The sequence below is a fragment of the Pristiophorus japonicus genome, chromosome 26 (assembly GCF_044704955.1).
Source record: "Pristiophorus japonicus isolate sPriJap1 chromosome 26, sPriJap1.hap1, whole genome shotgun sequence".
NCBI classification, from domain to species: domain Eukaryota; kingdom Metazoa; phylum Chordata; class Chondrichthyes; family Pristiophoridae; genus Pristiophorus; species Pristiophorus japonicus.
The window spans coordinates 3,360,306-3,386,300 of NC_092002.1; the positions used below are offsets into that span (position 1 = coordinate 3,360,306).

Genomic DNA, 25,995 nt, shown 5'->3' on the forward strand with positions numbered 1-25,995 from the left:
CCCCCCCCCCACAAACCCCCTCCCCCCCCTCCCCCTCTTTCCCCCTCCCCCCTCTTCCCCCTCCCCCCCTCTTTCCCCCTCCCCCCTCTTTCCCCCTCCCCCCTCTTTCCCCCTCCCCCCTCTTTCCCCCCTCCCCCCTCTTCCCCCTCCCCCCTCCCCCTCCCCCTTTCCCCCTCCCCCCTCTTTCCCCCTCCCCCCTCTTTCCCCCTCCCCCCTCTTTCCCCCTCCCCCCTCTTTCCCCCTCCCCCCTCTTTCCCCCTCCCCCCTCTTTCCCCCTCCCCCCTCTTTCCCCCTCCCCCCTCTTTCCCCCTCCCCCCTCTTTCCCCCTCCCCCCTCTTTCCCCCTCCCCCCTCTTTCCCCCTCCCCCCTCTTTCCCCCTCCCCCCTCTTTCCCCCTCCCCCCTCTTTCCCCCTCCCCCCTCTTTCCCCCTCCCCCCTCTTTCCCCCTCCCCCCTCTTTCCCCCTCCCCCCTCTTTCCCCCTCCCCCCTCTTTCCCCCTCCCCCCTCTTTCCCCCCTCCCCCCTCTTTCCCCCCTCCCCCCTCTTTCCCCCCTCCCCCTCTTTCCCCCCTCCCCCCTCTTTCCCCCCTCCCCCCTCTTTCCCCCCTCCCCCCTCTTTCCCCCCTCCCCCCTCTTTCCCCCCTCCCCCCTCTTTCCCCCCTCCCCCCTCTTTCCCCCCTCCCCCCTCTTTCCCCCCTCCCCCCTCTTTCCCCCCTCCCCCCTCTTTCCCCCCTCCCCCCTCTTTCCCCCCTCCCCCCTCTTTCCCCCCTCCCCCCTCTTTCCCCCCTCCCCCCTCTTTCCCCCCTCCCCCCTCTTTCCCCCCTCCCCCCTCTTTCCCCCCTCCCCCCTCTTTCCCCCCTCCCCCCTCTTTCCCCCCTCCCCCCTCTTTCCCCCCTCCCCCCTCTTTCCCCCCTCCCCCCTCTTTCCCCCCTCCCCCCTCTTTCCCCCCTCCCCCCTCTTTCCCCCCTCCCCCCTCTTTCCCCCCTCCCCCCTCTTTCCCCCCTCCCCCCTCTTTCCCCCCTCCCCCCTCTTTCCCCCCTCCCCCCTCTTTCCCCCTCCCCCCTCTTTCCCCCCTCCCCCCTCTTTCCCCCCTCCCCCCTCTTTCCCCCCTCCCCCCTCTTTCCCCCCTCCCCCCTCTTTCCCCCCTCCCCCCTCTTTCCCCCCTCCCCCCTCTTCCCCCCTCCCCCCTCCCCCCTCTTTCCCCCCTCCCCCCTCTTTCCCCCCTCCCCCCTCTTTCCCCCCTCCCCCCTCTTTCCCCCCCTCCCCCCTCTTTCCCCCCTCCCCCCTCTTTCCCCCCTCCCCCCTCTTTCCCCCCTCCCCCCTCTTTCCCCCCTCCCCCCTCTTTCCTCCCTCTCCTCCCTTCTCTCGTCTCCCTTTTTCGTGAAAGTTTTTCCCTCTCTCTCTCTCTCTCTCTCTCTCTCTCTCTCTCTCTCTCTCTCTCTCTCTCTCTCTCTCTCTCTCTCTCTGTCCCCCTCTCCTCACCCTCACTCTTTGTCTCCCACTCCATCCCTCTATCTTGAGGGTTAATGACGTCGCTATTGCCCACTTTCTCTGCTTTGATTATTTTTGATTCCCTCCCCCCCCCCCCAGATCATTTGCACTCATCCACCAAAATTTCAAAAGGCACTTTTTACAAAAAAAATAAACCTTTCCAATTATTTTGTGCCTATACGTAGAAATATATTTGTTTCGGGTGTATGTTTAATTTGTGTTTTAGCAATTATTGCTGCCTCACAGCTTTGCAACATTAATTTTTTTCCCCAACTCTTATCTGAAGAAAATGATTGCGAAGTGTAATCTCAGTTCTTGTGCCTACACTTGAGGGGGTGAAATTGCCCCATTAGCGCCTCCGAGGGGTGGTAACGGGACGCAATGGCGTTTTCGCCCAGGGCAGGGGCGCACTACCACCTCCTGGGAAATTGCCCCGGGGGTTTGGGGGGTACCTTCCTGGCAGCGCCGCGCCCCGTGATTAGCGCCCCGGGCCGGCGCACAACTGGCGATGATGTCATCGGGGTGAGTGCCGACCCCTTTGCGTCCCGCGGGGGAAATTGCCCCGGTGGGTCGCGAAGCTGACGGACATCTGCTGCCGATGTGCCCCTTAAAGGGGAGGCTTTTAGCGCCCGGGGCCGCCATCTTTATTGTCCGTCTGACTCTTGCGTTTGGCCCGACAATGGCAGCCCTCGCGCCGACCATCGTGTTACCCGGCCCTCCGCTTTGGGTGTCGGGCTGCTGGCCCAGTGCCTGGTCACCAAAGGGCCTGGAGCGCGCACTACGGCCCTGCCCCATAATGGGCTCAGCACCTACGGGCGCACACCACAAAGGAAGCGGAGAGCCGGAGACAGCTCTGGGCATAGCGATCCCCTCCTTTTTGAGGGGCGCGCGGCCCAATTCCACGTCTGGGGCGAGGGGCAATTTCTAGCTGTTGATTTCGTCAAACTTTTACCCGTGCTCATTTTGTTCCCAAGGATGTTTAGTTCCTGAAATTTCCCTGCTTCAAATGGCCATTTAGAAAAATGTTGATGGTACACGCTCCCGACAGAAACATTAATGCGTTCTGCGTTCCAGCGCTCAGTGTCTTTAACTGGCAGTATTTTCAAGGCCCACCCTTCTGTATCTAACTTAACCTGTCTGGGGTTGTAACCTTATCACACGACTGTGCTGCTATTATTCAAATTTGCTTTCGGTTTGTCGGCGGTTGGATTATCTGCTCGCTTGTTTGGTTGTATTTCCTAACTTGGTGGACTCAAACTTTTGATGCAGAACTTATTCCTTGCCTGTCAGTGAATGGTGGCAGTATAAGGCAGGTTCTGTGGCCTTCACTTCTGCTCCTGTGTCGATTCTGCTCCCTCCGCACCCCACCCACTCTTTTCTGGGGAGTGTGTTACATTTTGCTGCTTCATTTCCTGGTCAGCTTTCCTTTCTGGCACAGGAGCTGTGGCAGGTTTCTCTCGGCTCGTTCTGTCTTATCTTGGGTCAAAGGCTAATTCCAGACGTGATTTTTTTTTTTGTTGTTATCTATTCGCAAAGTTTCTTGTGTTTTTCTCTCTTTTTGCCTTGTTAATTTTAAGGCAAGGGGTGTTTCTGTACCGTAAATGCTTTGCAATTCCAAGCGTACGATGAGTGTTTAGAAAACATAAATCGAAGGGAAGGAGGGGGGGGGCCGGTGATCGAGAAAGAACTTTGCAGTTCATAGCTTGATTGGAAAGATAAGGTGTTTGGTCACCACAAATGTGGGTCTACAGGGCTGTTCCTTGGAGTTCCTGCAATATTGATGTTTGTCACCAAGATTGACAATGATTTCTTTTTCCTGCTGAAGTTCAGTAACCTGCCTCCACTTTGTCAGTGTTATGTAATCAATATAACCGCTCACCCCACCGCCCCCTCCCCGGCAGTAAGTCCTGTCGTTTACAGTGAGGTTAGGATGAATCACTCTGGTCTCATCAGCATTTTTATGAGTGGCTTCTTCAACATTTTCCATTTATAAGTTTCCTGCTTTTGCAGAATCTGTGGGCGCTTTTTTAATAGTGATTTTATATGGAAGTTGCAGTTAGAATATATCTCTAGACCACACAAATGGGCGACATCTTCATAGTTTAGCTCTCAGGTTTTATTAAGAGTAATATTCCGATATCTGTGTGGAATTTGCATAGCGAGCTATGAGATAATTTCGGGTCACAGCAACACAAGGGACCTAGGGGATGGCAATCAGAAATAAAAAACAGAAATGCAATGGTTCAGTGAGTAGCTGGACGAGAGGCTGGGCCCGACTCACCCGTGTGGCAATTCATGGTGGAATAGTCCACTCACAGACGCTAACTAGAATTGCCCACAAAGAGTGGCCACTTGAGTGAGGCACCAGAGGACAGGCAGTAACCGTGGAACCTGCACCTCAGCAAGAGAATAAAACCTGAGTGTCAGCCGTGGTTCAGTGGGTCACACACTCGCCTTTGAGTAATTAGATCGTGGTTTCAAATCATACTTCAGAGAGCTGTGCACAAAATCCAGTCTGACTGTCCCAATACAGTGCTGAGGGAGCGCCGCCCTGTCGGAGGGGCAGTGCTGAGGGAGCGCCGCCCTGTCGGAGGGGCAGTACTGAGGGAGCGCCGCCCTGTCGGAGGGGCAGTACTGAGGGAGCGCGCACTGTCGGAGGGGCAGTACTGAGGGAGCGCCGCCCTGTCGGAGGGGCAGTGCTGAGGGAGCGCCGCCCTGTCGGAGGGGCAGTGCTGAGGGAGCGCCGCCCTGTCGGAGGGGCAGTGCTGAGGGAGCGCCGCCCTGTCGGAGGGGCAGTGCTGAGGGAGCGCCGCCCTGTCGGAGGGGCAGTGCTGAGGGAGTGCTGCCCTGTCGGAGGGGCAGTGCTGATGGAGTGCCGCCCTGTCGGAGGGGCAGTACTGAGGGAGCGCCGCACTGAGGGAGCGCCGCACTGAGGGAGTGCAGCATTGTCGGAGGTGACGTCTTTCGGCTGAGACGATAAACCGAGGCCCTGTCTGCCCCCTCGGGTAAACGTAAAAGATCCCACAGCACTATTTGGAAGCAGAGCAGGGGAGTTATGCCTGGTGTCCTGGGAGAATATTTATCTTTCAATTAACACCTAAAACAGATTATCTGGTCATTAATACATTGCTGTTTGTGGGAGCTTGCTGTGCACAAATGGCTGTCACATTTCCTACATTACAACAGTGACTACACTTCAAAAGAGTTTCATTGGCTTTAAAGTGCTTTGGCACATCCTGAGGTCAAAGGCGGGTATATGGAGTTAGGTTGCAGATCAACCATTATCTCATTGAATGGCGGAACAGGCTCGAGGGGCTGAATGACCCCCTCCTGTTCCTATGTTCCTCGATCATGAAGGACGCTGTATAAATGCAAGTCTTTTATTGGGATGGAAATGGGGGCGTCATAGAATGGTTACAGCACTGAACCGTCGAGCTCGTGCTGACTCTCAGCTTGTACCACTGCTCCACCCTTACCCCGTACCCCCTTCAGATACTTATCCAGCTCCCTTTCAGGCACTGGTACTCTCAGGGGCTCACAGGGTCGCCCTTGTTTGCTCTTCCTTCCTGTCGGGAAGAGGCTTCACTTGGTTCCTCGTGCCGTTTGGCCCGATGGCTCCATTGGGCACTTGGTGACGGATAGCTGGGAATTCACAGGGGACCCAATGCACTGCTAGTTACTGAAACAGCGTTTTAGCGCACCGTTGCACTAACCCCATATACAGAATGCCAATTGTACTGTACATTTCTGATTAGGTGTGTAGAAACATTTGAAATTCAATGTTTTCCCCGGCTGCACCGTGTCAGCCGTGGCTCAGTGAGCAGCACGCTCGCTTCTGGGTCAAAAGGTTGTGGGTTCAAGTCCCACTCCAGAGACTTGAGCACAAAATTCTAGGCTGACTGTGAGTACTGCACTGTCGGAGGGGCAGTGCTGAGGGAGTGCCGCACTGTCGGAGGGGCAGTGCTGAGGGAGTGCCGCACTGTCGGAGGGGCAGTGCTGAGGGAGTGCCGCACTGTCGGAGGGGCAGTACTGAGGGAGCGCTGCACTGTCGGAGGGGCAGTACTGAGGGAGTGCCGCACTGTTGGAGGGGCAGTACTGAGGGAGCGCTGCATTGTCGGAGGGGCAGTACTGAGGGAGCGCTGCACTGTCGGAGGGGCAGTACTGAGGGAGTGCCGCACTGTTGGAGGGGCAGTACTGAGGGAGCGCTGCACTGTCGGAGGGGCAGTACTGAGGGAGCGCTGCACTGTCGGAGGGGCAGTACTGAGGGAGTGCCGCACTGTCGGAGGTGCAGTACTGAGGGAGCGCTGTACTGTCGGAGGGGCAGTACTGAGGGAGCGCTGCACTGTCGGAGGTGCAGTACTGAGGGAGCGCTGCACTGTCGGAGGGGCAGTACTGAGGGAGCGCTGCACTGTCGGAGGGGCAGTACTGAGGGAGTGCTGCACTGTCGGAGGTGCTGTCTTTCGGATGCAATGTTAAACCGAGGCCCTGTCTGCCCCCTCGGGTGGATGTAAAAGATCCCATGGCACTATTTTGACGAAGAGCAGGGGAGTTCTCCCCGGTGTCCTGGTGGTGTCCCTCGGTCAACATAACAAAAAGACAGATTATCTGGTCAAGGATGTCAGAGTGGACGCAGGGCATCCTGGGGAGAAGGGGTGGAGGATAAACAGTTAGAGGTCGTGGTCCATATCGGGACCAACGACATAGGTAAAATGATGGATGAGGTCCTACAGGAAGAATTTAGGGAGCCAGGAAGAAAATTAAAGGTAGGACCTCAAAGGTAGTAATCTCCGGGTTACTCCCGGTGCCACGTGCTAATGGGTACAAGAATAGAAGGGTAGAGAGGATGAACACGTGGCTGGAAAGTTGGTGTAGGAGGGAGGGCTTTAAATTCTTGAGGCATTGGGACCGCTTCTGGGGGAGATGGGACCTGTACAAACCGGACGGGTTGCACCTCAACAGTGCCGGGACCAATATCCTCGCGGGGAGTTTTGCTCGTGCTGTTGGGGAGAGTTTAAACTAGCTTGGCAGGGGGATGGGAACCTGAGAACAAATTCAAAAGGGAAGGAAGTAAAGCAGAAGTTCGATAGCAAGAATCTAGAAAGTGAATCTGTAAGACAGAGGAAACAGGACTTAGTATGTAGTAAGCAAGGAGGTCTTCCTGTGCTGAATGTTATATACGTTAATGCAAGGAGTATAGCGAATAAGGCGGATGAGCTAAGAGCACAGGTAGACACTTGGGAGTCTGACATTATAGCCATTACAGAAACATGGCTGAAAGAGGGGCAGGTTTGGCAGATCAATATTCCTGGCTACAGGATTTTTAGACAAGATAGAGAGGGGGTAAAAGGAGGGGTTTGGGGTACTGATTAAAGAAACTATTACAGCAGTGAGGAGGGATGATATGTTAGAGGGATCATTAACTGAGGCCATATGGGTTGAATTGAAAAATGAAAAAGGGGCGATCACACTGCTGGCCGTGTATTATAGACCCCCAAACAGTGGGAGGGAGATAGAGGAGCAAATATGTCGGCAAATTGCTGTGAAGTCTAAAAACCATAGGGTAGTAATAGTAGGGGATTTTAACTATCCAAATATTGATTGGGACAAATTTAGTGTGAAGGGTATGGAGGGTGCGGAATTCCTAAAATGCATTGAAGAAAACTTTTTTAGTCAGTATGTAGCAAGCCCAACACAGAGGGGGTGGTCTTGGATTTAGTTTTGAGGAATGAAGCTGGGCAGGTTGAAGGGGTATTAGTGGGAGAGCACTTGGGTGTCAGTGACCATAATTCAGTCAAATTCAAGTTGGTTATGGATAAGGACAAGAATAGGCCTGGAATAAAAATTCCGAATTGAGGAAAAGCTAATTTTAAGTTGAGGAGTGATTTGGCCACAGTGGACTGGAAACAGCTACTTGTGGGTAAATCCGTGTCGGAACAGTGGGAGGCATTCAAGGAGGAGATCCGGAAGACTCGGGCCAAACATGTGCCCTTAAAGAAAAAGGTTGGGAATAATAATTCTAGAGCTCCCTGGATGTCTAGGGACTTACAGGGGAGGATTGAAAAAATGGGACGCTTATGTCACATCAATAGCTAAATACTTTAGAATCTCTAGAGGAATATAGAAAGATAAGAGGTAAAATTAAAAAGGATATTAGAAATGCTAAGAGAGAGCATGAGAAATTCTTGGCCAGAAAAATTAAGGAAAACCCTAAGATATTCTATAAATATATATGAAGAGTAAGAGGGTAACTAAGGAAAGGGTAGGGCCTATTCGAGACCATGAGGGTAATCTTTGTGTACAGGCAGAAGATGTTGGGAGAGTTCTTAACAAATACTTTGCATCTGTTTTCACAAAGGAAAGGGACAATACAGATACTGCTATAGAGGAGGAGTGTGATATTCTGGATGAAATAAATATAGTGAGAGAGGAAGTATTAAGGGGTTTAGCAGCTTTGAAAGTAGATAAGTCCCCAGGCCTGGATGAAATGCATCCCAGGCTGTTGAGCGAAGTAAAAGAGGAAATAGCAGAGGCCTTGACCATCATTTTCCAGTCTTCTTTGGATCTGGGCATGGTGCCAGAGGATTGGAGGACTGCTAATGTAGTCCCCTTGTTTAAGAAGGGAGAAAGGGATAGGCCGAGTAATTACAGGCCTGTCAGCCTAACCTCAGTGGTGGGAAAATTATTGGAAAAAATCCTGAAAGACAGGATAAATCTGCATTTGGAAAGGCAAGGATTAATTAGGGACAGTCGGCACGGATTTGTTAAGGGAAGATCGTGTTTGACTAACCTGATTGAATTTTTTGAGGAGGTAACCAAGAGGGTCGATGAGGGTAGTGCGTATGATGTTGTATATATGGACTTTAGCAAGGCTTTTGATAAGGTCCCACATGGTAGACTGGTCATGAAGGCTAAAGCCCATGGGATCCAGGGCAAAGTGGCAAGTTGGATCCAAAATTGGCTTGGAGGTAGGAAGCAAAGCGTAATGATTGATGGATGTTTTTGTGACTGGAAGGATGTTTCCAGTGGGGTTCCCCAGGGCTCAGTACTGGGTCCCTTGCTTTTTGTGGTATATATCAACGATTTAGATTTGAATATAGGGAGTATGATTAAGAACTTTGCAGATGACACTAACATTGGCTGTCTGGTTGATAATGAAGAGGAAAGTCATGGGCTGCAGGAGGATATCAATCTACTGGTCAGGTGGGCAGAGCAGTGGCAAATGGAATTTAATTCAGAGAAGTGTGAGATGATGCACTTTGGGAGGGCTAATAAGGAAAGGGTATACACATTAAGCGGTCGGTCACTTAATAGTGTAGATGAACAAAAGGACCTTGGAGTGCTTGTCCACAGATCCCTGAAAGTAGCAGGCCGGTGGTTAAGAAGACATATGGAATGCTTGCCTTTATTGACCGAGGCACAGAATACAAGAGCAGGGAGGTTATGCTTAAATTGTATAAAACTTTGGTTAGGCCACAGCTGGAGTACTGCGTGCTGTTCTGGTCGCCATATTATAGGAAGGACGTGATTGCACGAGAGAGGGTGCAGAGGAGATTTACTAGGATGCTGCCTGGAATGGAGAATCTTAGTTATGAACCTGGAGTATTGTGTACAGTTTTGGTCTCCTAACTTGAGGAAGGACATTCTTGCTATTGAGGGAGTGCAGTGAAGGTTCACCAGACTGATTCCTGGGATGGTGGGACTGACATATCAAGAAAGACTGGATAAACTGGGCTTGTATTCACTGGAGTTCAGAAGAATGAGAGGGGACCTCATAGAAACGTTTAAAATTCTGATGGGTTTAGACAGGTTAGATGCAGGAAGAATGTTCCCAATGTTGGGGAAGTCCAGAACCAGGGGTCACAGTCTAAGGACAAGGGGTAAGCCATTTAGGACCAAGATGAGGAGAAACTTCTTCACCCAGAGAGTGGTGAACCTGTGTATTTCTCTACCACAGAAAGTTGTTGAGGCCAATTCACTAAATATATTCAAAAAGGAGTTAGATGTAGTCCTTACTACTAGGGGGATGAAGGGGTATGGCGAGAAAGCAGGAATGGAGTACTGAAGTTGCATGTTCAGCCATGAACTCATTGAATGGCGGTGCAGGCTCGAAGGGCCGAATGGCCTACTCTTGCACCTATTTTCTATATTTCTATGAGGACAGATTGGATAGGCTGGGTTTGTTCTGGAACAGAGGAGGTTGAGAGGAGACCTCATTGAGGTGTACAAAATATTGAGGGGCCTGGACATAGTGGGTAGTAAGGACCTATTTCCATTGGTGGAAGGGTCAATAACGAGGGGGCATAGTTTTAAGGTGGTTGGTGGAAGGTTTAGAGGGGATTTGAAGGGGGGCTTTTTTACACAGAGGGTCGTGGGGATCTGGAACTTACTGCCTGGAAGAGTGGTGGATGCAGAAACCCTCACCACATTTAAGAGATGGTTGGATGGGCACTTAAAGTGTAGTAACCTGCAGGATTACGGACCTAGAGCTGGTAATTGGGATTAGACTGGATGATCTTTGTTGTGTATGGAGAAAGAGTCAGACTGAACACTGTGAGCTCAAAGTAAAGTGTGACCTTGGTCTTTTATTGCAGGTCTCCAGAGTGCCTCTCCAACCTGTGAAGTCTCCTTAAATACCTGTGCTCCCAAGGGATTATGGGATCCCTTGGGACTCCAGGGGATGAGCCCTCTGGTGGCTGTACAGAGTAAATACAAGTCCACATATATAACCTTTTGTTGGTCGGCGTAGATATAATGGTAAGTACTGCAGGGAATAGAATTCTGCCAAAGGGCAGAAAACATTAGTGGGAGTTATGTACTGACCACCAAACAGTAGTAGGGAGGTTGGGTACGGCATCAAACAGGAAATTAGGGACATGTGCAATAAGGGTACAGCAGTTATCATGGGTGACTTTAATCTACATATTGATTGGGCTAACCAAACTGGTAGCAATGCGGTGGAGGAGGATTTCCTAGAGTGTGTAAGGGATGGTTTTCTAGACCAATATGTCGAGGAACCAACTAGAGAGCAGGCCATCCTGGACTGGATCTTGTGTAACGAGAGAGGATTAATTAGCAATCAGGTTGTGCGTGGCCCCTTTGGGAAGAGTGATCATTATATGGTAGAATTCTTCATTAAGATGGAGAGTGACACAGTTAATTCAGAGACTAGGGTCCTGAACTTAAAGAAAGGAAACTTTGATGGTATGAAACGTGAATTGACTAGGATAGACTGGTAAATGATACTTAACGGGTTGACGGTGGATAGGCAATGGCAGACATTTAAAGATCACATGGATGAACTTCAACAATTGTACATCCCTGTCTAGCATAAAAATAAAACTGGGAAGGTGGCTCAACCGTGGCTAACAAGGGAAATTAGGGATAGTGTTAAATCCAAGGAAGAAGCATATAAATTGTCTAGAAAAAGCAGCAAACCTGAGGACTGGGAGAAATTTAGAATCCAGCAGAGGAGGACTAAGAGTTTAATTAGGAGAGGGTAAATAGAGTATGAGAGTGAGCTTGCAGGGAAGTTGAAAGCTGACTGCAAATGCTTCGATAGATATCTGAAGAGAAAAAGATTAGTGAAGACAAATGCAGGTCCCTTGCAATCAGAATCAGGTGAATTCATAATGGGGGAGCAAGGAAATGGCAGACTAATTGAACAATACTTTGGTTCTCTCTTCACTAAGAAAGACAGGAATAACCTCCTGAAAATACTAGGGGACCGAGGGTCTAGCAGGAAGGAGGAACTGAGAGAAATCCTTATTGGTCAGGAAATGGTGTTCGGGAAACTGATGGGACTGAAGGCCAATAAATTCCCAGGGCCTGATAGTCTGCATCCCAGAGTACTTAAAGAAGTGGCCCTAGAATTAGTGGATGCATTGGTGGTCATTTTCCAAAATTCCATGGACTCTGGTTCAGTTCCTTTGGATTGGAGGGTAGCTAATGTAACCCCACTTTTTAAAAAAGGAGGGAGAGAGAAAACGGGGAATTATAGACCGGTCAGCCTGACATCGGTGGTGGGGAAAATGCTGGAATCCATTATTAAAGATGTAATAGCAGTACATTTGGAAAGCAGTGACAGGATCGGTCCAAGTCAGCATGGATTTATGAAAGGGAAATCATGCTTGACAAATCTTCTAGAATTTTTTGAGGATGTAACTAGTAGAGTGGACAAGAGAGAACCAGTGGATGTGGTGTATTTGGACTTTCAAAAGGCTTTTGACAAGGTCCCACACGAGATTAGTGTGTAAAATTAAAGCACATGGTATTGGTGGTAATGTACTGACGTGGATAGAGAACTGGTTGGCAGACAGGAAGCAGAGAGTCGGATAAACGGGTCCTTTTCAGAATGGCAGGCAGTGACTAGTGGAGTGCCGCAGGGCTCAGTGCTGGGTCCCCAGCTCTTTACAATATACATTAATGATTTAGATGAAGGAATTGAATGTAATTTCTCCAAGTTTGCAGATGACACTAAGCTGGGTGGCGGTGTGAGCTGTGAGGAGGATGCTAAGAGGCTGCAGGGTGACTTGGATAGGTTAGGTGAGTGGGCAAATGCATGGCAGATGAGGTATAATGTGGATAAATGTGAGGTTATCCACTTTGGTGACAAAAACAGGAAGGCAGATTATTATCTGAATGGTGACAGATTAGGAAAAGGGGAGGTGCAATGAGACCCGGGTGTCATGGTACATCAGTCATTGAAGGTAGGCATGCAGGGTTTGTATGTAACCTTCAAGGCTGCTGACCAAAGGCCATGAGGCTCTTTGTCGGCCGGCGCAGACACGATGGGCTGAAATGGTCTGCTTCTGCGTTGTAAATTTCTATGTTTCTATTATCACATTGCTATTTGTGGAAGCTTGCTGTGCACAGATTGGCTGCCGCCTTTCCCACATTACAACAGTGACGACAAATGCTGTAAAGCGCTTTGAGACACCCGATGATCATGAAAGGCGCTATATAAATGTAAGCCTTTTTTGTTCTGCGAAAGCACAATCTAGTCTTGTTTTCCCTGAGTGGATGAGTATGTTGCAGAAAATAAACTGTAATATTGTCCCTGTGGACTTGTGTGTAGGTTGCTTTATATCAAGAGTTTAAAAAAAAAGAACTTTACTGAATTTGCCGCAGATTTGTTGTGCTCAGGAATCGGATTCTGACTGTTGTGTGAGCGGAGGCCCGACATATTCAGACTGGGCTGGGTGTCGTCTTGAATGCTAATGGTGTTCGGACTGCTTCTCCCCTCACTCTCCATCATTTCCTGGGCGGAGGGCACAGGCAGATGCCCTGCTCCTGGGATCGTGCCGGGGGCTGTTGGTTGCGAGTGAGGTTAGTCTAAAAGGGTTGGGCTGTCAGTTACTCCCCCGGCCCTTCTCATCCCCTCCACCCTTGGAGAAGTCTTGTGTCCACTTGCCATCTCTCTGCTGATGCTGTTGCACCCAGAATATCCTCTCCATGTGCACAAGCTTGCCCACAAACCACAATATTCTGCTACATGGAGCAATGTAATTTAATATCTTTATCTTTTATTTAAAAAAAAATTGAAGGACCAAGATCCACATGGTTACATCGAATATACAGCGCAGAAACAGGTCCGTGCCGGTGTTTATGCTTCCCACGAGCCTCCTCCCACCCATTTCATCTCATCCTATCACCATGTCCTTCTATTTCTTTCTCCCTCATGTGTTTATCCAGCTTCTCCTTCAATGCGCCCATACTATTTGCCTCAAGCGCTCCAAAGGCAACACCACAACTAGAAAGAGATGAATTGACAAGTAATGGGAATGGCTGGATGATGCCAAGATTGGGTTATTTGGGTGCAGTTGAGTGCGGGTAGCACGGGGCAATCGGTTAACGAGCACACGTCCCAAACCCCAGCCATACCGCTCAATGGGAAGCCATTATTAAAGAGTGTTGGTTGTTGGGATGTAGGCGGTGCTGCCAAGGTCACTTGTGTTGCCCCTCCCGAGCTGCCATAGGGTGGTGGGAGTCTTCTTGTGGGGAAGGTGCTCTCGTCAGAGTGTTGGGCAGGGAATCCTAGAACATTGACCCAGTGATGATGGAGTGACAATATCGGTCCAAGTTAGAATGTGTGGATCAAAAGGGAGTTGGATAAGTATCTGAAGGAAAAACAGGGCGACGGGGAAAGGGTGGGGGAGTGGGACTGGCTGAGGTCCTCTTGCAGAGAGCCGGCATGGGCTCGACGGGCCGAATGGCCTCCTTCTGTGCTGTGACCATTCTGTGATTCTATGACTTGAGGTGATGCTGTTGCCTGACTTTTTGTTCAAAGAAAGTGGAATCTGGTCTGGATGAGTATGTTACAGAAAATAAACTGTCCATATGGACTTGTGTCGGTTGCTTTACTTCACTTCAAGAGCTAGCAGTTTAAAATATTGGTTATTAATCCTTCATGAATTGGAGCTCTGCTTTGCCATTTAGAACCACTTTCTGCACAGGAATATGCTGCAGGACTAGCTATAATGTGCCGAGAGTGTTAATTGTGGCTGTACATTGTCCCACCTCTGCATCACCAGACCCCCCCACGCCTCATCGTCCCCTGGTCTCTTCCAACCCCCACCTCATCGTCCCCTGGTCTCTTCCAACACCCCCCACCTCATTGTCCCACCCTTAGATCCCCCTCCTCCTCATCGTCCCACCCCTGGTCTCTCCTCCCTGCCCCAACCACCCCCACCCCCACCTCATCGTCCCCCTTCCCCGGATCCCCCCCCCCCTCAGCATCATCCCACTCCTGGTTCCCCTTCCTCAGCATTGATTTCCCCCTGCCACCTCATCATCCCACCCCTGGTTTCTCCCTGTGCCATCACTGCTGTTATTAAAACATTTACAGTAAGTGGTACTAAAACCATATAGCAAGCAGCAAGTGCCGGGGGCACGACTGGGCGCATCAGGTGGCCACTTACAGCTGGCAAATCTCCGATGCACAAACCAATCGGCTACAAGCTCCTGTTTTTCTGGCGGTTTTCTGCGACTCTCCTGCTGAAGTTATGGCGGGTAGTAAGAAGATCTTGGGGAAATTCCACCCCTCCTTGAGTGTAGAATGAAGGGCAGTTGATCCACGAGTTGGCAGTGGTGCGGAAGAAATGATCCATCCATTGTTTAAAGATCGGTTTAGCCATCGGACGCTGGTTTCTGGAGATGTATTTATCTCTAGGTCCGGACGGGTGTCCTCTGCAGAGCAACGATCTGTTCATGTGCGGGAATGCCAGATTCAGAGCGGAACTGTGATCAGCGCCTAGTGAGCTGGCCTCTCTTTTCTTTCACTTCCCTTTTCTTGGAAGGTTTCACCAAGTTGTAATGTGCCGAATAGCTAGCAACATCGCATATAAGGAACAGTGGCGTAGTGGTTATGGTACAGACTAATAATCCAGAGACACGAGTTCAAATCAGTTAATTAAATAAATCTGGAATTAATTGGTGACCATGAAACTATAGGATCGTTGTAAAAACCCACCTGGTTCACTAATGTCCTTTAGGGAAGGCAATCTGCCCGGTCTGGCTTATGTGTAATTCTATACCCAAAGCAATTGGGGATGAGCATAGAAACATAGAAAATAGGTGCAGGAGTAGGCCATTCAGCCCTTCGAGCCTGCACCACCATTCAATATGATCATGGCTGATCATGTAACTTCAGTACCCCATTCCTGCTTTCTCTCTATACCTCTGATCCCTTTAGCCGTAAGGGCCACATCGAACTCCCTTTTGAATATATCTAACGAACTGGCCTCAACAACTTTCTATGGTAGAGAATTCCACAGGTTCACAATTCTGAGTGAAGAAGTTTCTCCTCATCTCGGTCCTAAATGGCTTACCCCTTATCCTTAGACTGTGACCCCTGGTTCTGGACTTCCCCAACATCGGGAACATTCTTGCTGCATCTAACCTGTCCAATCCCGTCAGAATTTTATATGTTTCTATGAGATCCCCTCTCATTCTTCTAAATTCCAGTGAATATAAGCCTAGTTGATCCAGTCAGTCTTCCGATGTCAGTCCTGCCATCCTGGGAATCAGTCTGGTGAACCTTCGCTGCACTCCCTCAATAGCAAGAATGCGCTTCCTCAGATTAGGAGACCAAAACTGTACACCATATTCAAGGTATGGCCTCACCAAGGCCCTGTACAACTGCAGTAACACCTCCCTGCTCCAATACTCAAATCCCCTCGCTATGAAGGCCAACATGCCATTTGCCGCCTTCACCGCCTGCTGTACCTGCATGCCAACTTTCAAAGACAGATGTACCATGATACCCAGCTCTCGTTGCAACTCACCTTTTCCTAATCTGTCACCATTCAGATAATATTTTGTCTTCCTGTTTTTGCCACCAAAGTGGATAATCTCACATTTATCTACATTATACTGCTTCTGCCATGCATTTGCCCACTCTCCTAACCTGTCCAAGTCATCCTGCAGCCTCTTAGCATCCTCCTCACAGCTCACACTGCCACCCAGCTTAGTGTCATCTGCAAACTTGGAGATATTACATTCAATTCCTTCGTCCAAATCATTAATGTATATTGTAAATAGCTGGGGTCCCAGCACTGAGCCCTGCGGTACCCCACTAGTCACTGCCTGCCATTCTGAAAAGGACCCGTTTATCCCGACTCTTTGCTTCCTGTCTGCCAACCAGTTCTCTATCCACGTCAGTACATTACCCCCAATAATTTTTAATTTTGCTTTAATTTTGCACACCAATCTCTTGTGTGGGTCCTTGTCAAAAGCCTTTTGAAAGTTCAAATACACCACATCCACTGGTTCTCCCTTATCCACTCTACTAGTTACATCTTCAAAAAACTCTAGAAGATTTGTCAAGCATGATTTCCCTTTCATAAATCCATGCTGACTTGGACCGATCCTGTCACTGCTTTCCAAATGCGCTGCTATTACATTTTTAATAATTGATTCCAACATTTTCCCCACTACTGTTGTCAGGCTGACCGGTCTTTAATTCCCTGTTTTCTCTCCCTCCTTTTTTAAAAAAGTGGGGTTACATTAACTACCCTCCAATCCATAGGAACTGATTCCAGAGTCTATAGAATGTTGGAAAATGACCATCAATGCATCCACTATTTCTTGGGCCACTTCCTTAAGTACTCTGGGATGCAGTCTATCAGGCCCTGGGGATTTATCGGCCTTCAATCCCATCAATTTCCCCAACACAGTTTCCTGACTAATAAGGAGTTCCTCCTGCTCGCTAGACCCTCGATAACCCTAGTATTTCCGGAAGGTCATTTGTCTTCCTTAGTTCAATTGGTCTGCCATTTCTTTATTCCCCATTATAAATTCACCTGATTCTGACTGCAAGGGACCTCCATTTGTTTTCACGAATCTTTTTCTTTTCACATATCTATAGAAGCTTTTGCTGTTTTTATGTTCCCGTCAAGCTTCCTCTCATACTCCTATTTTCCCCCTCCTAATTAAACACTTTGTCCTTCACTGCTGAATTCTAAATTTCTCCCAGTCCTCAGGTTTGCTACTTTTTCTGGCCAATTTATATGCCTCTTCCTTGGTTTTAACACTATCCTTAATTTCAATTGTTAGCCACAGTTGAGCCACCTTCCCCGTTTTACTTTTACTCCAGACAGGGATGACAATTGTTGAAGTTCATCCATGTGATCTTTAAATGTCTGCCATTGCCTATCTACCGTCAACCCGTTAAGTATCACTCGCCAGTCTATCCTAGCCAATTCATGTCTCATACCATCAAAGTTACCTTTCCTTAAGTTCAGGACCTTAGTCTCTGAATTAACTGTGTCACTCTCCATCTTAATGAAGATTTCTACCATGTTATGGTCACTTTTCCCCAAGGGCCCTCACACAACAAGATTGCTAATTAATCCTCTCATTACACAAGACCCAGTCTAGGATGGCCAGCTCTCTAGTTGGTTCCTCGACATATTGGTCTAGAAAACCATCCCTTATACACACCAGGAAATCCTCCTCCACCGCATTGCTACCAGTTTGGTTAGCCCAATCAATATGTAGATTAAAGTCACCCATGATAACTGCTGTACCTTTATTGCATGCATCCCTAATTTCCTGTTTGATGCCATCCCCAACCTCACTTCTAATGTTTGGTGGTCTGTATACAACTCCCATTAACATTTTCTGCTCTTTGGAGTTCCGCAGCTCTACCCATATAGATTCCACATCATCCAAACTAATGTCCTTTCTTACTATTGCGTTAATCTCCTCTTTAACCAGCAATGCTACCCCACCCCCTTTTTCTTTCTGTCTATCCTTCCTGAATGTTGAATACCCTGGATGTTGAGTTCCCAGCCTTGGTCACCCTGGAGCCATGTCTCCGTAATCCCAATTACATCATATCCGTTAACAGCTATCTGTGCAGTTAATTCATCCACCTTATTATGAATGCTCCTCGCATTGAGACACAGAGCCTTCAGGCTTGTTTTTTTTTAACACTCTGTTCTTTTAGAATTATGTTGAACTGTGGCCCTTTTTGATTTTTGCCTTGGGTTTCTCTGCCCTCCACTTTTACTCCTTTCTACCTTTTGCTTCTGCCCCCATTTTACTTCCCTCTGTCTCCCTGCATAGATTCCCATCTCCCTGCCATATTAGTTTAAACCCTCCCCAGCAGCACTAGCAAACACTCCCCCTAGGATATCAGTTCCCTGTCCTGTCCTGTCCAAGTGCAGACCGTCCAGTTTGTACTGGTCCCACGTCCCCCAGAACCGGTTCCAATGTCCCAAGAAATTGAGTCCCTCCCTCTTGCACCATTCCTCAAGCCATGTATTCATCTTAACTATCCTGCTATTTCTACTCTGACTAGCACGTGGCACTGGTAGCAATCCGGAGATTACTTCCTTTTGAGGTCCTACTTAATTTAACTCCTAGCTCCCTAAATTCAGCTTGTAAGACCTCATGCTGTTTTTTTACCTATATTGTTGGTACCTACATGCACCACGGCGACTAGCTGTTCACCCTCCCCCTCCAGAATGCCCTGCAGCCGCTCCGAGACATCCTTGACCCTTGCACTCGGGAGGCAACTACCATCCTGGAGTCTCGATTGTGGCCGCAGAAACGCCTGTCTATTCCCCTCACAATAGAACCCCCTATCACTATAGCAATAAATGCTGGCCTTGCCAGCGACACCCGCAGCCCGCAAATGAATTAAAATAAAAAAATGTCTGACTGTCCTTTTACCATGGTGTAAGGGGTATCGTTTCCCCCTCATTGCATTGCTGATCATGGCTGAGGGGTCCTGGATAGTCTGAGCATGTTCCTGCCCCCCTCCCCATCCCCCATCTTCCACACCCTAAACAAGGATTTGGGAAAATAAGTTGTTGAGTCACCCTGGGTTAGATTCACAACAATTTGTATTATATGCCATCTTCAACATAGTGAAACATCCCAAGGGGCTTCACAGGAGCGATTATCAGACAACATTTGATACCAAGCCACATAAGGCGATATTAGGACAGGAAAGAGGTAGGTTTTAAAGAGCGTTTTAAAAGAGGAGAGAGGTTTAGGGAGGGAATTCCAGAGCTTGGGGCCCAGGCAACTGAAGGCACGGCCTCCGATGGTAAATCTGCTGAGAGGTTCCTGCGTTCCAGAATTGCTGGCCAATTCTGGCCTCTTGTGCATCCTGGATTTTAATCGCTCCACTATTGGTGGCCGGGGACCCACTGCCACTCGACGCGGTTAATACTCTGTCCTCTCCCCAGGGCCACTGCCGCAGGTTGTGGCAGAGTGCAGGGAGTTCCCCACTTGCATGCTGAGAAATGGTGGGGGTACACCGATTCTCTGTGCTCAACCTGAATTGTCTTCAAACATTCTCAGTGGCCTTGGTTATGGCAGAGTAGGGACACAGTCCTTTGGTTTTGCACAGATTTCCTTGTCCCTTCTCTCCCTGTCCCTCTCCACCGAAAGAAAGAAAGACTTATATAGCGCCTTTCACAACCATTGGACGCGTCAGCGTTTTATAGCCAATTAAGTCCTTTGTGGCGTGTAGTCACTGTTGTAATCTGGAAACCGCAGCAGCCAATTTGCGCACAGCAAGCTCCCACAGGCAGCAATGTAATAATGACCGGATAATCTGTTTTAGTGATGTTGATTGAGGGATAAATCTTGGCCCCAGGACACCGGGGAGAACTCCCCTGCTCTTCGAGATAGTGCCTCCGACTGCAGCACTGCACTGGGAGTATCGCGCTAGATTTATTTGCTCAAGTCCCTGGAGTGGGACTTGAACCGACAACCGCCTGACTCTAAGGCGGGTGTGCTGCCCACTGAGCCATGGCTGACTCACCGAGGCATTCTTTACCCCCTGATTTGCTCTTCAGCACCGTCTCTGAACCCTTTCTGCAGCTTTTCCTGTGGGCAGGGCGCTGTCGGGAAAATTCTGCAAAAAAAAAAAAAATTCAGCTGTGATTTTCCAGCAACCCCGCATATCGCTCTGACTGGTGTCCACCTCCTGCCCAGACGGGTGGGAGGAAAGCCTTTGCGGTGCGTCTTGTAAAGATCTGAGGTGACATACCCTCTCCGGTCCAGAGATTCTTCACGCAGTCTCCTGCGCCTTTCCTTCTCTCCGATGTTTGTGGCTCTGCGACAGATTTCTAGCTTTTCCTGTTTTACTACCCATCCCTGATTGTCAGCTGTGGCTCAGTGGGTAGCGCTCTCGCCTCTGAGTCAGAAGGTTGTGGCTTTAAACCCTACTCTAGAGCCTTGAGCACACAAAAATCTCGGCTGGCACTCCCAGTGCAGTGCTGAGGGAGCGCCGCACTGTCGGAGGGGCAGTACTGAGGGAGCGCCGCACTGTCGGAGGGGCAGTACTGAGGGAGCGCCGCACTGTCGGAGGGACAGTACTGAGGGAGCGCCGCACTGTCGGAGAGGCAGTACTGAGGGAGTGCCGCACTGTCGGAGAGGCAGTATTGAGGGAGCGCCGCACTGTCGGAGGGACAGTACTGAGGGAGCGCCGCACTGTCGGAGAGGCAGTATTGAGGGAGCGCCGCACTGTCGGAGGGGCAGTGCTGAGGGAGTGCCGCACTGTCGGAGGGGCAGTGCTGAGGGAGTGCCGCACTGTCGGAGGGGCAGTGCTGAGGGAGCGCCACACTGTCAGAGGGGCAGTACTGAGGGAGCGGCGCACTGTCGGAGGTGACGTCCTTTGAATGAGATGTTAAACCTACGCTCTCAAATGGATGTAAGAGATCCCGGGGCACTTTCGAAGAAGATCAGGGGAGTTCTCCCCGGTGTCCTGGGGCCAATATTTATTCCTCAACCAACATCACTAAAACAGATTATCTGGTCATTATCACATTGCTGTTTGTGGGAGCTTGCTGTGTGCAAATTATCCTATATTACAACAGTGACTACACTTCAAAAAATACTTCATTGGCTGTAAAGCGCTACGCGACGTCCGGTGGTTGTGAAAGGTGCTATATAAATGCAAGTCTTTTTTTTTCCTGTGCACTTTTCTTGAGTGTTGTGTTAAAGGAGCTCAGCTTTGTGAATACATGTCAAACACTTTATTCTTAGTTTACGAGTGAATGATGTGTTGACTTTGCAGTGATGCTCAAGTCTGTCAGTGCCCGGCAACAAAGTAATGAGCTCTGCGAGGAATGGGAATTAATTCCCACTCGTAGACTCTTCATGGCGGGGGCCGTGAGACAGTGGCCAGGGAGCTGGATTCCCCACCTCACTGATATAAACCACCGCTCGGCTCGAGCTGGCCTGTAAATAACTTTGACGCACGCTCCCAAGTGTGGGAGGCTATTGCGTATTTATAGGTAGTCACAGCAACAAGGCGTCTGTCCGTTCAACCTTTTGTGTTCGGTCAGTCCCAGGCTCCTTTGATCGGCCGATTAATTTTCTCTCTCCAAAAGGGGGCGTCGCCAAACGCTCACGCCTTTTTTGGCCATAGAAGCAAATTTGGCCAGCTAAAGGTTACTCCAAACTAATTTAGGCCAGTGTATTTGGCCACTTTTGTAGGCACAGAAAAACCTTACCTACATTTAAGAAATCAGCACAGGTAGCCAGAGATGATGGGGGGGCGGTGGGGGGTGAGGAATGGGGGTGTGTGGAGAGAGGGCAGGTCGGAGGGCCTCCTCGTGGGTCAGCAGGTACAAAAGCAAAATACTGCGGCTGCTGGAATCTGAAGTAAAAACAGAAAATGCTGGAAATCTCAGTGGGTCAGGCAGGTGGAGAGAGAAACCGAGTCAATGTTTCAGGCCGATGAAGGGTCAGCGAACCAAAACGTTAACTCTCTTTCTCTCTCCACAGATGCTGCCTGACCTGCTGAGTATTTCCAGTATTTTCTGTTTTTATATTGGTCATTAACGGGTCCAGACTGGACGTGGGGAGGGTGGGGGGGTGCAGGCTAGCGAGGTGGTCACTCTGCCTACCTCTCCTCTGCGGTCTAGTCCGTGTCCGGGTGGTCCTGGGGAGGGTGGTCCGGTGTCCGCCTGTACACTTGAAGTTTCATTTTCCTTTTAATCATCGAAAGTTATAGCACAGGCGGAGGCCATTCGGTCCATCATGTCTGTGCCGACCGAAAAGCAGCTACCCGACCGAATCCTACTTTTTAATGGTCAAGTACTTTTTATTGGTTCTGCCCCTTTTTAAAAAGGAGACACGTTTATTTAGTTTTTAGTTGATGACGGAGGGGAAACCCTTACTTAGAAACTAGATGCAGGAGCAGGCCATTCGGCCCTTCGAGCCTGCACCACCAATCAATAAGATCATGGCTTATCATTCAACCTCAGTACCCCTTTCCTGCTTTCTCTCCATACCCCTTGATCCCTTTAGCCGTAAGGGCCACATCTAACTCCCTTTTGAATATATCTAACGAACTGGCCTCAACAACTTTCTGCGGTAGAGAATTCCACAGGTTAACCACTCTCTGAATGAAGAAGTTTCTCCTCATCTCGGTCCTAAATGGTTTACCCCTTATTCTTAGACTGTGACCCCTGGTTCTGGAACTCCCCAGCAATGGGAACATTCTTCCTGCATCTAACCTGTCCAATCCCATTATAATTTTATATGCTTCTATGAGATCCCCTCTCATTCTTCTAAACTCCAGTGGATACAAGCCCAGTTGATCCAGTCTCTCCTCATATGTTAGTCCTGCCATCCTGGGAATCAATCTGGTGAACCTTCGCTGTACTCCCTCAATAGCAAGAACGTCCTTCCTCCGATTAGGAGACCAAAACTGTGTACACTATTCAAGGTGTGGCCTCACTGAGGCCCTGTACAACTGCAGTAAGACCTCCCTGCTCCTATACTCAAATCCTCTAACTATGAAGGCCAACAGTCCATTTGCCTTCTTCACCGCCTGCTGTACCTGCATGCCAAACTTCAATGACTGATGTACCATGACACCCAGATCTCGTTGCACCTCCCCTTTTCCTAATCTGTCACCATTCAGATAATCTGTCTTCCTGTTTTTGCCACCAAAGTGGATAACCTCACATTTATCCACATTATACTGCATCTGCCATGCATTTGCCCACTCACCTAACCTGTCCAAGTCACCCAGCAGCCTCTTAGCATTCTCCTCACAGCTCACACCGCCACTCAGCTTAGTATCATCTGCAAACTTGGAGATATTATATTCAATTCCTTCATCTACATCATTGATGTATGATGTAAATAGCTGGGGTCCCAGCACTGAACCCTGCGGCACCCCACTGGTCACTGCCTGCCCTTCTGAAAAGGATCTGTTTATCCCGACTCTCTGCTTCCTGTCTGCCAACCAGTTCTCTATCCACGTCAATACATTGCCCCCAATATGCTTTAATTTTGCACACTAATCTCTTGGGGTGGGGGGCCTTATCAAAAGCCTTTTGAAAGTCCAAATACACCACATCCATTGGTTCTCCCTTGTCCACTCTCCTAGTTACATCCTCAAAAAAATTCCAGAAGATTTGTCAAGCATGATCTCCCTTTCATAAATCCATGCTGACTTGGACTGATCCTGTCACTGCATTCCAAATGTGCTGCTATTACATCTTTAATAATTGATTCCAGCATTTTCCCCACCACCGATGTCAGGCTAACCGGTCTATAATTCCCTGTTTTCTCTCTCCCTCCTTTTTAAAAAGCGGTGTTACATTATCTATCCTCCAACCCATAGGAACTGATCCAGAGTCGATAGAATGTTGGAAAATGATCACCAATGCATCCACTATTTCTAGGGCCACTTCCTTAAGTACTCTGGGATGCAGACTATCAGGCCCCAGGGATTTATCGGCCTTCAATCCCATCAATTTCCCTAACAAAATTTCATGACTAATAAGGATTTCCTTCAGTTCCTCCTTTTCGCCGGACCCTCGAACCCCTCGTATTCTCCTTCGATTCCCAAAGACGATCAAATCGACTTCCAGGCGACCAAGAGACTCGTCGCCCAACATCCCACCTACCCTCGTACGCTGAGATATCGCCCGCAGACAGGAGCTCATCCAATGTCCCTGTCAACATCTGCAGAGAATCCTCACTCCCTGCAACTTGTCCCAAAGTTCGGTGACCCTCCGGGAAAGAGAAAGATCTCCTGGCATCAAGCCTAGTTCCGTACGTTTTTCTTCCCCCCCACCCACCCCACGTGTCCCTAACCTGTCGAACTCAACTAGTCTGTCCGCACTGACATAGTCCGGTCCCATCGGTACTGGCTTCAGCGCCCTGTGGTGGGAGCAGAGGAGCCTCTTGTTGATCGCTAATCATTTACCCTCTCTGGCGATGCGTGTTTGAACTGCGGCTGGGATCTGATTATTCCCTTGCTGCTGCTGATTTTCACCTGTGAGGGAGAGAGAGGAGAGAGGGCACTTTATCAGTCGGGCCCCTGCGGCTCCTGTGCAATGCGCAGCTCGCCACGTGGGAGTCTCTCGGTGCTCGGCATATAGCGCTTTGCTCACTGCCGCCAGCTCGGAGTTTGAATACTTTTGCCTGGAGTTGGATCAAATTGTTCAACTCGCTATCTCTGTTTCTCAACTTTTTTATTCATTCGCGGGATGTAGGTGTCGCTGGCAAGGTATTGGGACAGTGGTGGTGGGCCGCCTTCTTGAACCGCTGCAGTCCGTGTGGTCTCTGTAATCCCCTCCAGCCCCACAACCCCCCCGAGATCTCTGCGCTCCTCTAATTCTGCTCTCTTGAGCATCCCTGATTATAATCGCTCCACCATCGGTGGCCGTGCCTTCTGTTGCCTGGGCCCCAAGCTCTGGAACTCCCTCCCTAAACCTCTCCGCCTCTCTACCTCACTTTCCTCCTTCAAGACGCTCCTTAAAACACAATTCTTTGCGCTAATTTGTACTTGTGCGGCTTGGTGTCAAATTTTTAATCTCATAATTCCTGTGAAGCGCCTTGGGATGTTTCACTGCCTTAAAAGCGCTATATAAATACAGGTTGTTGTTGTTACGATGGGGCTCCCACAGTGCTGTTGGGGAGGGCGTTCCAGGATTTTGACCCAGCGATATATTTCCCAGTCGGAATGGTGTGTGACTGGGAGGGAACGTGGAGATGGTGGTGTTCCCATGCACCTGCTGCCCTTGTCCTTCTAGGGGGTAGAGGTCGCGGGTTTGGGAGGTGCTGCCACAGAAGCCTTGGCCAGTTGCTGCAGTGCATCTTGTAGACGGAACACACCATTAAGTTCTGCTGGGAAAGCACTGAAGATGATTAACTGGGTCCTTACACAACTGGCTGTGCTCCTGTCAGCCTCTTGGAAAATTGCCGACTGAATTATAAACTGTTCTTATATTTACTTTATTGACATCAGCTTCTCTGTATTCCTGCAATAGGGAGCTGCCATTTTAGAACTGTGCACGGAGTGCGCTGATACTGTGATTGACAGGCTGGGTACTAATTTAAAGGGGCTCCGTTACCTTGCGCTGAGGTGTTGCAGCTTTGCTTCAGCTCAGTCTAGTCTGCTGTCAGGATACTTGGCATGACTTTGGCATGGATCAAGTTTCCCTTCCCCCCCCCCCCCGCCCCCCAGAGTGACTCAATTCTGTAATCCGATCTGTTCCACGAGGATCTCGCCAGATCCAAGCTCAACACACACGCACCCTCACTGCTTAAAAAAATCAACCACAGAATGCAGAAAATGTGGAGTGTTCTGTCTCATTGGGAATTGAGAGAGGAACAGTTAGGTTTTAGGACTGGTAAACTGAAGGGATATTTGGCTTGACATTGGTTTGTTATTAGTCATTAGATAGACTTGCATTTCTAGAGTGCCATTCACCACCTCAGGACATTCCAAAGTGCTTTGCAGACATTGAAGGACTTTTTTTAAAGTGTAGTCGCTGTTGTAATATAGGAAACAAGGCAGGTAGTTTATGCACGGCAAGCTCCCACAAGCAGCAATGTGCTATTGACCAGATAATCTGTTTTAGTGATGGTGTTTGAGGGATAAATATTGGCCAGGACACTGGGGAGAACTCCCCTGCTCTTCTTCGAAATAGTACCATGGGATCTTTTACATCCACCTGAGAGAGCAGACGGGGCCTCGATTTAACGTCTCATCCGAAAGACGGCACCTCCAACTCACTCAGT

At 49.4% G+C, this 25,995-nt stretch overlaps 1 protein-coding gene across 5 annotated transcripts in view; it reads left to right on the forward strand.

Moving 5' to 3' along the window:
- The window catches only part of LOC139239121 (BRD4-interacting chromatin-remodeling complex-associated protein-like), a 111,216-nt gene that overhangs the window by 8,989 nt on the left and 76,232 nt on the right, over positions 1-25,995 (forward strand). The window contains exon 1 of one of the 5 annotated variants that reach the window (XM_070867662.1): positions 10,229-10,242. The exons of the other annotated variants lie outside the window; for them this stretch is intronic. The gene's annotated coding sequence lies outside the window, so the exon portion shown is untranslated. Of the gene's footprint in view, positions 1-10,228; positions 10,243-25,995 lie in introns of those variants that run through there. 5 annotated transcript variants of the gene reach the window in all.